We start from the raw sequence: 13,153 nt of genomic DNA, 5'->3' as shown, positions 1-13,153 counted from the left end.
ATAGATGTCCACACATCACAGATTATTTAAAATTGTCTCCTTAGCAACTTCATTAATTGCTAGAAATGATTTTGGTTATTTGTTTTTCTGATGTAAAATGAATTTATGTACACGGTAACATAATCTGAAAGGTTTTGTAAAAAAAAGTAAAAAGAAGAAGAAAAGAGCATCACACATCACCCTCATTCCACTGGTAAAGCCATTATTAACATTTTGATATATTCATTTCAGTCTTTTTTCATATGTTTCTTTTCAGAGTTGAGATCCTACCCAGAGATTGATGACAATAAGCTGCCATGTTCCAAACTTCGAGCGGCTTTCTGGCTGCTGTTTGTCACTCCCCGTGATGCCTTTTAAAAGATAAATTGCATGAGAAACTTCTAGATTTCATGGAGAAATATTGAAGTGAGGAGCATTACAAACATTTTCCCAAGAGGTGAGTGATGTGGTTCTAAAGTGTTGTGCGTGCGAGAGTTTGTGATTTACCCTACTTAGCGATCATTCATCATTTTTATCAACATCATGATCACTGTCAAGGGTCAAATATTTGCCATCTAGTTTTTTACAGCCTTCTTCTGTTCAGCTCGATGTGAAGAATGCTGCCCACACTTGGCCCCCTCTCTTTCAAAGCCAACAGACTGCCATGCATACATGCTTGTTGTGCTGCCAACCGTCCCCAAACCCTGATCAGGTGATGCCTAAATACCATGCACCACTGAAATGCTGAGACTGTCCAGTGTAACAGGGGAGAGGTGACTAAATTCCAAATTGCAATAAGCATGACAAGCCTATAAATAAGGGTGCCATGGGGACACGGAAGAGAAGCTGCCTTACTCAGCCTGAGCTCCAGGGAGGGCTTCCAAGAAGAGGGGATATTTGAGAGCTGTCTGGAAAGCTGAGCTGGGGGTTGGCAGCTGCAGAAAGGAATCGGGTGTTGGGTTGAGGCCCCTTGAGGGTGTGGCTGGTGCAGAGGAGAGGACCTTAGCAACATTTAGTGACTCTGCACTATGTATCAGGGGCCATGCTGGGTCCTCAGAAGACAGAAATGGCTAGGCTGGTGAATGAATACATGAACAGACCTTCGGGTGACATCCTACCTGATAGGATACTTCAGAACTACATCCTGATAATTAAGCCCAAATCCAAGGCATTCTACATGATCCCTAATTAAAGTAATGTAAAATGTCCTCTACAGTTCGGCAATATCTATTAAAATAAAAAGTGTGCATATCCCACGATCCAGAAATTCTATTTCTTGGTTCCTACTGTAGAGACAAAACCTGTTCAAATCACTTGCTTGTGTAAAAGGGTATATATTGCAGCACTTTTTGTCAAAATGAAAAACAGTTGGGATCAACCCAAATATTTATGCATAGAAGAATGGCTGTCAAAACTAGGCTGAATCTATCCCATAGAAATGTATGGAAAGTTAGAAAGAGTAAGGTTGATTTATATATACACAGTAAAGGCTATGAGACAGATAGCTGAGGGAAAAAGTTACATAATACGCATACAATATATCATTCACGTAAAAAAATTCCACACACAAAAACCACCATGTTTTCTATAGTTACAGAGACATGAGAGTTTTTATTAGTTCATAGATATACATTTTATATAAGCACACAGATAACTAATTAAATGCATTGATTAAGGGCTTTTTAACTGAAAACGGTGGCTGCCTTTGAGGGGTTCAGAGATTGGAGGAAGTGGTGATAAGAGATACGGGCCTTACCTTTTAAATCTTTTTACAAGGAGCGTGTATGCTGTGAATGACTTCTGCAATTAAAGGTTAACTAAAATGGTGAAAATGTTCTTTCAGGGTAAATCAGTACCACTTATTCAGAATCGAACTGAGCAACATGAAACAAGACACTAAATTGTTCCTACCCTGTGACCCAGTAATTTTCCTCTTGGGAGTCCAGCCAAAGGAAATAACCCCAGAGAGTCACAAAGATTTTCATATAAAGGTGTTCAATGCATTATTATTTATCAGAGTGAAAAAAAAAGGGAATCATCTGAAATGTCCAGTAATGGGTGACAGCTTAAATGGTAAGTTTGCATAATGGAATGCTGAGTAGCCATCAAAACCTGTTGCAGAAGAATTTTGTCGACTTGTAAAAATGTGACCAAAGTCATATTAATATAAAAAGGTGAAGGTAGAATGATCTCAAATATGGTATAAGCACAAATACACATACATAAGACCCACGGGGGTGAGCTAAGGGACCCAGGAGAGCTATTTGACTGCGCCTCATGTTCACCTAAGGTCCCAGATTTAGATTTTTGACATCATCTCTAAATGCAGTTCTATAAATAATCATAGGGATACTCGCACATAGTCACAGATATACTCTTGCTAATATCATGTGACTCTGATTGTTGCCTGTAAATATTTAAAATACAGCACAGTTTTTTTCCATCCTGCTTTAGCATTTGCTTCACAAATAGAGGAAGCCAGACTGGTCTCACTGGCTGAGAGACCCCGTTCTGCCACAGGTACAGAGGATCAGAAGGAAATACCCCGAACGGGAGTATACAAGCTGGTTGCCTCTTGGCAGTGGGATTTAGATTTTTTTAATGGCTAGTTTTCTGTTTTTCCTAAATTTTCTACAATGAGCATGATAAATTAGGAGTTTGGAGTAACATATACACACTACTGTATATAAAATAGATAAACAACAAGGACCTACTGTAGAGCACAGGGAACTCTACTCAATATCTTGTAATAACCTATAATGGAAAAAATCTGAAAAAAAAACATATGTGTATAACTGAATCACTTTGCTGTACACTTGAAACTACCACAACATTGTAAATTAACTATACTTCAATTTAAAAAAAAAAGCTCCTAGAATAAGAGTTTTGAAAACAAACGGGAGAAAAACAAAACAAAACAAAAACACAGAAGAGGAAGCGTCCTCCTTTAAAACACAAAAGCAGCGCCTGGCTGGAAAATGTGCCACATCAGGATGTCCCCGGGCGGAGTCCTCGGCAGGCTGGCACCAGGGCTGGACAGAAAGAATGCGGCTGGACCCTGCTCCAGTGTGTCACGGGAAGGCCAGCGCGACTCCGGCCCCCGCCCCTCGCCCCGGGTCCTGCTGGGTGAGGCCAGAGCAGTTCCGCAGACCAGAGGCGCAAGAGGATTCGGGTTCAAAGCCGGACCTGGGGTTTCGAGGGGGGGGAGATTGTCCCGGCTCCTGATCAACCAGGCGAACCTGCGTCCGTGGCTCTAAATCAGAGTGCGCAAGAGCGGGGAGGAGCAAATTTGCAGGAACAAATGGGACACTCAGGTCGGGCCGATAAATAAATCCCTTTATCAGGGGACTTCAGAGCGGAGGATTTATTTGCATAGCCGACAAGCTGCACACTGGTTGGCAGGCATAATAGGGTGAGAAAGACAAGAATCACTAGATTACGGTGGAATCTCTTATTAATAGATTTGGGCCTTAACTCTTGACAGGTTCACGGTGTGTGTGTGTGTGTGTGTGTGTGTGTGTGTGTGTGTGTGTGTGTGTGTGTGTGTGTGTGTGATTGTGTGTTATAGTCAACAAAAATGAACACTCCTTCCCACCACCCTCCTCCCCCAGGCTTTTACTTCTCACTAACAAAGCGGGTGTAACTGGTTCCATCAGTCGAACAAACATAAGGCCATCAGTTCTTCCCCTGGTGAGGAAATCGCTCCTGCGTCCTCACCGGAGGAACACGTGCTCTGATAGGTCAGGGAGCACATTGAGTGTCTGGTGGTGAACAGCTGGGGCCAGGAGCCAGCACCCTCATTAGAGGAAGCTGCTACTATTTCCAGCCCGCCTCTATTCACTGAAAGCAGGTCATTACAAACACAGCGCGTTTTTGCATATTAGCCAAATTAAAAGAATAATATGTTCTCTCCTTTCATGTGCTATACTGATAAATCCCAATTTATGAATGAAACATGCTGATTAGTTAGTTAAAAAATAATTAGTCCCAGAATGTGTTTCGGAGTCGGAGACTTAATGAAAGCACACACAAATACTGTTTCCCAAGTATTCAGTACATGTCTCTGAAAGAAAAATATTCATCAGATGCATCTATGAGAGACTAATGATGAAGTAGCCTGATCTTATTTTTCTTTCTTTCTCACCATGTGGGTTAACATTTGGATGTTATTTGGTGCCTGACAGGCTGGTCACTTTAGAAATATGGGTGATGGCTGTTCTCCTTGATTGAATCTCGATTTTCAGATTGTCAAGAGAAAGGGTCTCAGCTCAGAAGCTCCATCTTGTTCTGGAGAGAACCTTCCAACCCTGCTTTGGAGCTTTCATTTCTGGGTCCAAAGGTTAATTACAGAAAGACTGGCAGTGGAGAACCAGGGGGTAGCATCCAGTGGGGTCCATTAGAGTTTCATTGTGTTCCCACAGCTGGGAAAACCAATATTGGGTTTCAGACAAAATCTGAGTGTTTTGGCCACTGAGAATCAGAAGGTTCCAGACACTCCAAGGACATAGGGGCATAAGGATGACCGCCAAGCCAAGGACCTTTAACCCAAATACCAGCTGACCATTCCTAACCCTGGAGGCTGTACACAGCACAACTGCACTGTACCATATACTACAGCTTGTACTACAATGTATATTATAAAAACCACCCTTGCAAATGCCTTCACTTGCCTATCCGATGTATGTGGTACAGTAAGATGGTTTAGCTTCCATTTTTGGACCAGATCATGGTTTCTTTGATTGAACCCCCAAAGGAGTATATGTTTGCATTTAGGAACTTGGCTGTGTGGAAGTCACACCGAGATGCTTTGGCCATGAGAGGCCTGTGGGAAGAGAGATGAATCAGGCTTCACCCCATAGTTACTTCAGGGCGCAGGCCATTGGGAATTAAAATGTTGTGTTTTTCAAATATGTATAGTGCAATTTACATAAGTGAAACAGTCCTACTCCCCTGCAGGGTATGGGCTAAGGGAATAAGATTTGGTGTCAGACAGGTCTGGCTGTCCAAACTGTTATCATATTCCTCTGAGTTTCCACATGTGTATCTGTAACTTTGGGATAATAATAACTAACACCGATATAAAACTTGCTATGTGCCAGAGGATTTTAGGTGATGTGACTTCGCTCCTCTAATCTTGGCAATTCATCTCCCTCTGACAGGCAGCAGGGAACATGTAGCAGACTACAATAAATGGCAGCTCCATTATTGTCTTACCGCTGCTCTTCAGTTTCATCCCCTGTGACTACCCATCCCACGGCCTCCATTTCATTCATTCGTTCAACAAACATCTCCTGACCACTCTGGGCTTCTAAGGGACCAGAGATAAAGAAGTCTCGATAGCCCCCTAACTGACTCTCTCTCCTGTCTCTGCTCTTGAAGTTTGTTTGCCTAATGACCAAGCCCTCACAACTCAGCTCAGGCATCTCCTCCTCTGTGAAGCTCTCTCTCAATCCACCACGAGCTGATATTCACCCAATTCCATGTAAAGACTGGAATCTGTTCTGACGGGTTAGGCGACCATTCTGCCTGGTACGTTAGTACCAGTTGTAAAATATCTGGAAAATCCCCCCGACCTCCTGGCCCATCCCTCTTTCCCTTACTCCACTCTGGGGTCCCACAGCACTTTGCATGCATCTCCATCTTTACTTTATTATCCCGCATTTTCATTGTTGGTTTTTCCTCTCCTAGCTCCCCTACCTGACTGTGAGCCCCTGGAGGGCAGGGTGGAGTATCACTCATCTCCAGGGCTGGCCACTAGAAAATATCAATAATGGAGAGAGAGGGAGAGGAGAGAGCAAGACGGATAGAAGGTAAGAAACATGGGGGGAAAGGGAACTGGTATATTTTTGGCCCATGTGCTGATCACCATGAAGAAGTGACCACAGGCTATAAAGCTGTCTTTATAGACACCTCCCCCAGCCATCTGCCCCAAAACTCTGGCACGAGAAATCTCTGCCTTTCCTATAAAAATGTCAGCTCATATGCAAATTGTATATAAATGTTGAGTATTATCTGAGTTTTACATTTGGAAAGGGAAAAAAAAAATCTCTTGCTCTTGCCTGTGTCTGTTTCATTGTCCGGCCCTTTGAGGCGCTGGTCTGTGAGTGTCTGTGCCAGGGTGTGTGGCTGAGAATGGACGCTTTATGTGCAAAGGAAGCGAGGCTTTTCTTTGGCTGCTTCTCTGAACCCAGCTGCCAGTCACAGGGCTGGCTGCCTCGATCCACTTCAAGCAAGTCTCCCGTCTGTGTTTTAGCTCTGTATTGAGGAGGCTGCTGCCTTTTCAGGCAGGCCTTTAGGATATCCCTTGAGTCAGGAGTGTCCTGGGGCCATGGAAGGCCCACAGCCCAAGTGCCAGGTAGCACAGGTCAAGGGCACAGAGCCCTGATATGCCTTCTTCCTCGGGAAGCTGTGCTACAGTGGAAAAGAGTCAGGCAGATAGCACCAATGTGGCTCTAAGTCTTCAGCTGAGTGTTCTAAGACAAGCTCTCTGACCTCTCAGTTTCCTCATCAGAAAAATGGGGAGAGCAGAATTGCCACCTCGATACAGTTACTGTGAGGAATAGGTGAGATAATGCATCTGATCACATTTGGTGAACGGAGAGGTTAGATGCACATGTCAATTCATTATTAACAGGAGGTTCAAGTTGAAGTTCTAGCTGAGGCACCAAGGTATGACAGCTGCTGCATTCCACAGGAGGGGCAAGGCCAGCCAAGAGCAGAATTTACAAAAGAAAATTCCAAAAACCAGTCAAACCCTTCTCAAGGCTCTCCACCACTTTGGAAGGTAGGAAAGGGGTGGGCTGTTGAAATTTTGGGAAGGTTTTGTGATGCCTTCTTTGGAGAAGGAGTTTGTGCTTTCACCCTGAGTCTTAGCCCATTGGGACTCTCAGAGAGCTTGTTTTGTGTGCCCTGCAGCTGGAGGATGTGGTGGGCCTGGGCCTGACCTGTGCTCAAGGGAGCTACAGTGGCTGGTGGCAGCAGAGAAGGGGAAGAGGGACATGGCCCTACGATGGCAGGCCAGAGATAGGTGAAACGGGGGCCAGGTATTGGGGACTGGGGGGTTGTCACATTCAGAACCACAGTAGGAATGTCAGCCTGGGATCTTTGTGAAAGAGATCCTGTCCTGAAGGAAGTGCTGGAAGGGAGAGGCCGAGATGGGGAATGGCGGGGACTGGCCAAATGGAAAGCCTGGACTTGTCATCATGGGTGGTCCAGCAGGGATATCTCTAGAAAACCTAAGTGCGAAACTGTCAACTTCAAACATCTGTCAGACTCAGAGAGGGCAATGCCAGCCTTTGACAGTACCAAACAATTGAGAACTTTCCTATCCCCCTTACTTTCCTTCTCTATCCGCGTGTGATCCTTGGAGGGACCAGAAACTAGGTTATCATGCTAGTGGGGGAGCAGAAAGACCCAACCCGCAGGATCCTGCTGGCAGCAGGCCCTGGTGGAAAGAGGGGAGAAGAAGTAAGTAACGAATTGAGGCAGTTGTCCCTGACTTAAAGTGACCACATGACCTTTTATTACCTAACAGCGATTAGAAAACTCACGGGACTGCTCATAATCTCATTCAGGAGTGAGGAACAGATTACTTGCAATGAATAGGTTTAAAGGGAAACGGGAGACAAAAATCAAGTTGTTTTTATAAGAATCCTGCTCGTTCAATGTATTAGATACATTATTTTTCCTAAACTAGCACTAAGCATGTGCTAAGTACTGTGCAAAGCACTTTATAGTTTCAAAATAACCACAGAGGTAGGTGCTATTATAATGTCCATTTTGCAGGGGAAGAAACTGAGGTTCAGAAAAGTGAGATAATCTGACACAGGTTGCAGGATGGATGGCGAGGGGCCGGGATTGGGAGCCAGGAGTCAGGCTCTAGACTGCCATCCTGCCTTCCCACTTCTGTGTCTCAGTAGGCAGATCAGACAAGGGCTAAAGTTGTCCAAGTATACGCAGCTAAAAATACTTCAAGGATTCGCAGGAATTTTCACAATCCCTTTGGGGAAGGACTTCAAGGAGGCATGTTTTGGTTAGAATGACTTGGTTTTAAATCTCAAGACCCACTCAGGCTAGCTTAAGGAGAAAGCGGGGAGAAGAACATCGTCATAAAGATACAGGGACATATTCTGGAAGCCTGTTCGGCCCTCTCTGCCTCCACCCCTCTCCTTTCTGGTTCTTATTCCTCTTCCTTTACCCTCTGCACAGTCCTTAATCCTTTTGCAGATTGTAGCTGCCTCAACTCTCGGGTTAAGTGTCCCTCAGTGCCAGGCCTGCAGAGGACAGTTGGCTAAATCCTGATTCCAAGTGCAGAGAAAGAGTCAGTTCAATATATACTGTGCCTGGCATAATCTTAGGCACTTGGGATTTAACATTGCACAAAATAGGAAAAAAAGAAACAAACCAAAACAAATGCTGCCTTTGGTGGTGGTGTCCCTTCCAGTGAGATTCTGATTGGTCTATCTCAGGTCAGCTGACCTCTTCCCCCAGCCCAATCGAATGTGCCCAGGGGCGGGATCACAGAGGATAGCCTCCGTGGCTGGAAGCCCAGCCAGGAGGCTGACTTGGGTGTGGAATCCAGGGCATCCGGTTCTTGAAGCCAACCCAGCCAGAAGATGTCAACCTGCCTTGGATCTGGTTCTAGCAAGGCTTCAGCCCTCCATAGTGGCAGCTGCCCGCTGCTAGGTCCTATTGGCTTTCCCTTTCAGCAGGGCCCCTCCCTCATCAGCTTTGTCCCCAGTCTCTTTCATGCTGGGATTGACACACATTGTCCCCCTTTGGTGTTGGATGAAGCCAGATCTTATTTTCCTGTTGCTTTTTGTCCATCTCTCCTCTGTGAGTGAAGGCCTTTAAGGAGGAAACAGGGTAGTCTCCCCCTGCCCTGGTGCAGACAGCCAGGGGAGGCAGAGGACAGACTATATACTGGGGCTCTTGTCCCCCCAGATGGTCTCCTCTGAGGCAGTGACACTGCTGTGTACAGCTGGGCCTGGCTGTGGGCGCCTGGCTGAACCGGGCCTTGTCAAAGTGCCCTCATCCTTCATTGTCCCACAGGCAGGGGTGGTGATGACCTCAACTGTTAGGGTCCTCCCCTGCTTCCTGTTTGATGGCCACCGTGATCAGCTTGGATAATACCAGCCACTGCTTTTCGATTGTCTGGGTTCTGGGCCTCCCGCCTTCCTACCATTTCTACAGCCTGTTTTTCCTTTCTTTCCTTTTATTTATTTATTTTTTTTAATGTGAGCTACTGCGCATTCAGTAATGGAATAGATTACATCAGATGCTGTGTTTGCCAGCCTCAGTGCTAAGCTACGCATCTCACTGCTGCAGCAGAGGATGATGCCAACCTCGTTTATATTGGGATGCAATTCACAGGGCAGAATCCCCCCAGACAGGCTTCTGTAGGATCCCTGAGTTTTGTCAGTTGAGAAGCATGGTACTGTCTTCTTGGTGGTTAAGAACGTGAATGTCTGAGTCAGAGCAGACCAGGATTCCATCCTGCCAGAGCCACTTAATATGCATGACCCTACGTATGTAACTTAACCCTCAGTGCCCCAGTTTCCTCGTGTACAATGAGGTTAATAATGGTTTCCTTGTTGCATCATTGGAAGTTGAAATCGGGATAACGTATGGAAGATGCTTAGCACAGTTCCTGACAAGCATGGTAATGACCCAACACACGGCAGCCATTGTTAATATCTTCATTACATCCCTTCTCAAGCTCTGTCCACCCAATAATCCCTATGGCCATAGAAACAGTGTGCTGGAACCAGGCTTTGGAGTCAGACAGATCTGCAGAGCTCTGACAATCACATATAGCTCCTAATCCTGTGAGGATAAAGTAAGTACATAATCATAATAAGCATATATAAGTGCTTAACACAGCTAACTCACTTCATCCTCACAACAAATCTGGGAGGTAGGTACCATTATCGTATACACTTCACATATGAGGAGACAGGCATTAACAAGGGCCTTAAGTCACTGGTTCAAGGTCACAAGTTGGTAAATAAATAAGGCGGGGAGTGGGTAGAGTCAGCATGTCTAGTCACTCTGTCAATTCCACTCTCTACCATAGGAGTTCAAAAAAATGTGAATTATATTTCTACATGTTGCAGATGTAAAATGACAAGGCGACAGAGCAGAATGGATGCTTGAGACAATGTCTGTGTGAATCTGTGAATCATTAGGGAATATAGGCAAGCCAATGATACAACCAAATGAGGTTAAGAGTGCCTACTGTATACCAGGTGTCCTCCTGAGGGTTTGGCGTGTGTAGCTGCAAATTAATTCTGAGAACCACCATGCGTGGTAGATGAATAGGCCCTGGTGGCTCATGTGAATTCTGTCCACACATATATTCGAGGTTCCTAATCTCAGATGAGGCTTGAAAACCACTTTTCCTTAGAGCTGGGGAAAAAAGTGACTGGCTGGTCCAAACCAAAGAGCAAACAGGATGTGCAGAGATTCGGAAGGGCAGCTTCATCATGGCCAAATTTCCAACCTTATTTTCCACGTGGGCCAGAAAAATATATGCGCAGAGCAAAGTGATCTCCAGGCTGAGAACCTGGAGGTGTCAGTCAGGGGCTGGCAGGAAACAGATGGCATGCTCAAATTAGGCAATTCGAGGAGCGTTTAATAAAAGAGCTATTTACAAAGGTGTGGGGGAACCACAAAGATAGCCCAGTTCCCCGGGACTGGTAATAACTGAGTTCTGTCACCTCCCCTAAGGCCTGAAGAGAGAGGGGGAAAAGTGGTGACCAGAACCGTGAGACAGAGTACTGTGTGGAGAGTTCCACCTGGCAGGAGCTGTGGCCTTGGGTAGAGGGACTCAGCCAACCCACAGAGGCCCAGCAAGGCGGAGGCAGAGGAATAAATACCCCAGTCTCACCTTCCTCCTACCTTCCCATCTCCTGTTCAGGCTCCCCATTGTTTGAGCCTAACCAGGAACCAGAGGGTAAGGGGCTCCATTGATTGAATCCACCAAGGTCAGCCTCCCAGGGGCAGGCACAGAGCAGGGTGAAAGTGGGTGGAGTATGGGTCTGGATGGGCACAGGGAAGATTTCTGGGACACTGGTTCTCAACTGGAACCACAGAGAGGCCGTTGCCCACCCTGGGACTGGAGATTCAAAGGCAAAGAGAAGTTTTGGATCTTAGGGATGGTGGCCTGTTCCAGGGAATGTGGAGGTGGATGGCTGGTACCTGACTAGACTCGTGTTGGCCCAGCTGGGAGCCTGACATCACCTTCTGTCCCTCCACACTTTGGATGGAGTCTCTCAACCAATTCGAATTGAATCAACTGTTGAATCTCATTTTTCTCTATGGCTATATTCTCTTAAAAGCCAGAAGTAGCCAAAGAGGACTTTGCAAACAGGATGTCTCTGACTACAAACACATTTGTGTCCTTCAAACGTGGCATACATTTCCCTTTTGTGATGTCTCTCATGATGTTTGTGTGCATGTGTCCCACTATTTAAATACAGACCCCACAATGGCATGTTTTTTTGCTTGTTTGTTTTTTGTTTTTTGCAGGCCTCTCACTGTTGTGGCCTCTCCCATTGCGGAGCACAGGCTCCGGACGCACAGGCTCAGCGGCCGTGGCTCACGGGCCTAGCCGCTCCGCGGCATGTGGGATCTTCCCGGACCAGGGCACGAACCCATGTCCCCTGCATCGGCAGGCGGACTCTCAACCACTGTGCCACCAGGGAAGCCCCTGGCATGTTTTATTCATCTCTGTATGCCTGGTACCTGACACGAGACTGACATACTGTAGGATCCCAAAAATATTCGTTAAATCTTTATGTCCCTGTAGTCCTCAGCAGATTCCAATTTAACCGGCATTTATTACACCCCTACCACTTTCTAAGCACTGTGTCAGGTCATTTTCATATCAGTTCTCTAATTTAATATTCCCAACAGCCCATGTTATTCTCCCCATTTTTACAAATGAGGAAACTGAGGCTCAGAGAGATGAAAGAGGCAGAACCTGGATTTGAACAGAGTTCCACTTCCCTGGTCTAATGCTCTTTCCTTTCCTGCTCAGAAGGTGTCCTCTGATTGGTCATTGAACAGTAACCTCCTGCATATGCATGAGCTGACTGCATGAATGAGCTCAGCGGAGCCTATGTGTGTGTATGTGGTTTGTGAAGCTCTGAACATCGCTGATGGTGCTGACCTGTTCACAGTGCTCATCCCAGGTTGATGGCTGCTGCCAACTAAAGCACTCATGGATATCCTCCCTGTAAAGTCTCCCTAAACCCACCCTGCAATATGACCATGAGATCAGATCCGATGGATGCTGCCCCTGAACTCAGCTCCAAGTTGGACGCAGGAACCTGGCTCTCTCATAATTGGCTTGCTCCCATTGATTCAGAGCACATCTATTTCTGACAGTTTCCTCTTTCAAATACTGAAAACATGAAATTGTCAAGTGCCTACCCTTCAGTTGTTCTGCAACAGAGCTGCCAAAATTCTAATTGCCCAATAAAATCCACCTGTCTTAGAAGATCCCCAAACACACCCCCACCCACCAAAAAGAGAACAAAAGTTAAAAGTTGGTCCTTGTTATACATATTCCATATGCCTTGAATTTGCATATAGTTCTCTCAATCCTCATAGCATCCCTGAAGATAGCACTATTTATTGTTAACTGTATTTTACAGGTGATGGGCCTGAGGCTTCCAGATGGTGAGGTGTTTGTCCAAAGTCACACAGCTAGGAAGTGACAGAGTGCGGACTCAGGGCGGATCTGGACTTCTGTCTCTTGCCCGTGGATGAGACCAGCCCGAGGGACCTTTCTGCTGCTTTTAAACCTGCTGGCCTCAATCACAGGTAGTATCACCTCGATTCCTGCTCATTACCTTCTGCCCTATTTTACTGAAGATTCAGGGCAGATTTGAATCTGGCCTAGAAAAACATCTTCCTGACCCCTCAGAGAGGGAGAGAGAGAGAGAGAGAGAGAGAGAGACACGAAGGAAAGTGTTTCTAGGCTGTTCTATAGAACTGAAGGCATTTCCATGACAATGCCTGCCAGTCCTCAGGACACTTTAAGTGTCTCCTCCTATGGCCCTATCTCCCCTTCTAGGCAGGGGGCTCTTCAAGGGCAGCGTCTGCATCTGATCCTTTTGTCTCCTCTCACACTCAAAGTCTCAGTGTCCATCCACATTCACCGAGCACT

General features: G+C 45.9%; 1 long non-coding RNA gene across 2 annotated transcripts; it reads left to right on the top strand.

The window, feature by feature from the left end:
- Positions 1-262: 262 nt before the first annotated feature.
- On the top strand, positions 263-12,945 carry LOC141278365 (uncharacterized). 2 transcript variants are annotated; one of them, XR_012330981.1, is made up of 3 exons: positions 263-436; positions 5,668-5,789; positions 12,639-12,945. It is a non-coding gene; the product is annotated as an uncharacterized lncRNA (long non-coding RNA). The 2 variants fall into 2 exon arrangements; XR_012330982.1 differs by lacking the exon at positions 12,639-12,945 and adding an exon at positions 6,614-6,724.
- Positions 12,946-13,153: the final 208 nt, after the last annotated feature.

This window comes from Tursiops truncatus, chromosome 3, assembly GCF_011762595.2.
Source record: "Tursiops truncatus isolate mTurTru1 chromosome 3, mTurTru1.mat.Y, whole genome shotgun sequence".
NCBI classification, from domain to species: domain Eukaryota; kingdom Metazoa; phylum Chordata; class Mammalia; order Artiodactyla; family Delphinidae; genus Tursiops; species Tursiops truncatus.
The sequence above is the reverse complement of the archived record's forward strand: the minus strand, read 5'-3'. Positions and strand labels throughout refer to the sequence as shown.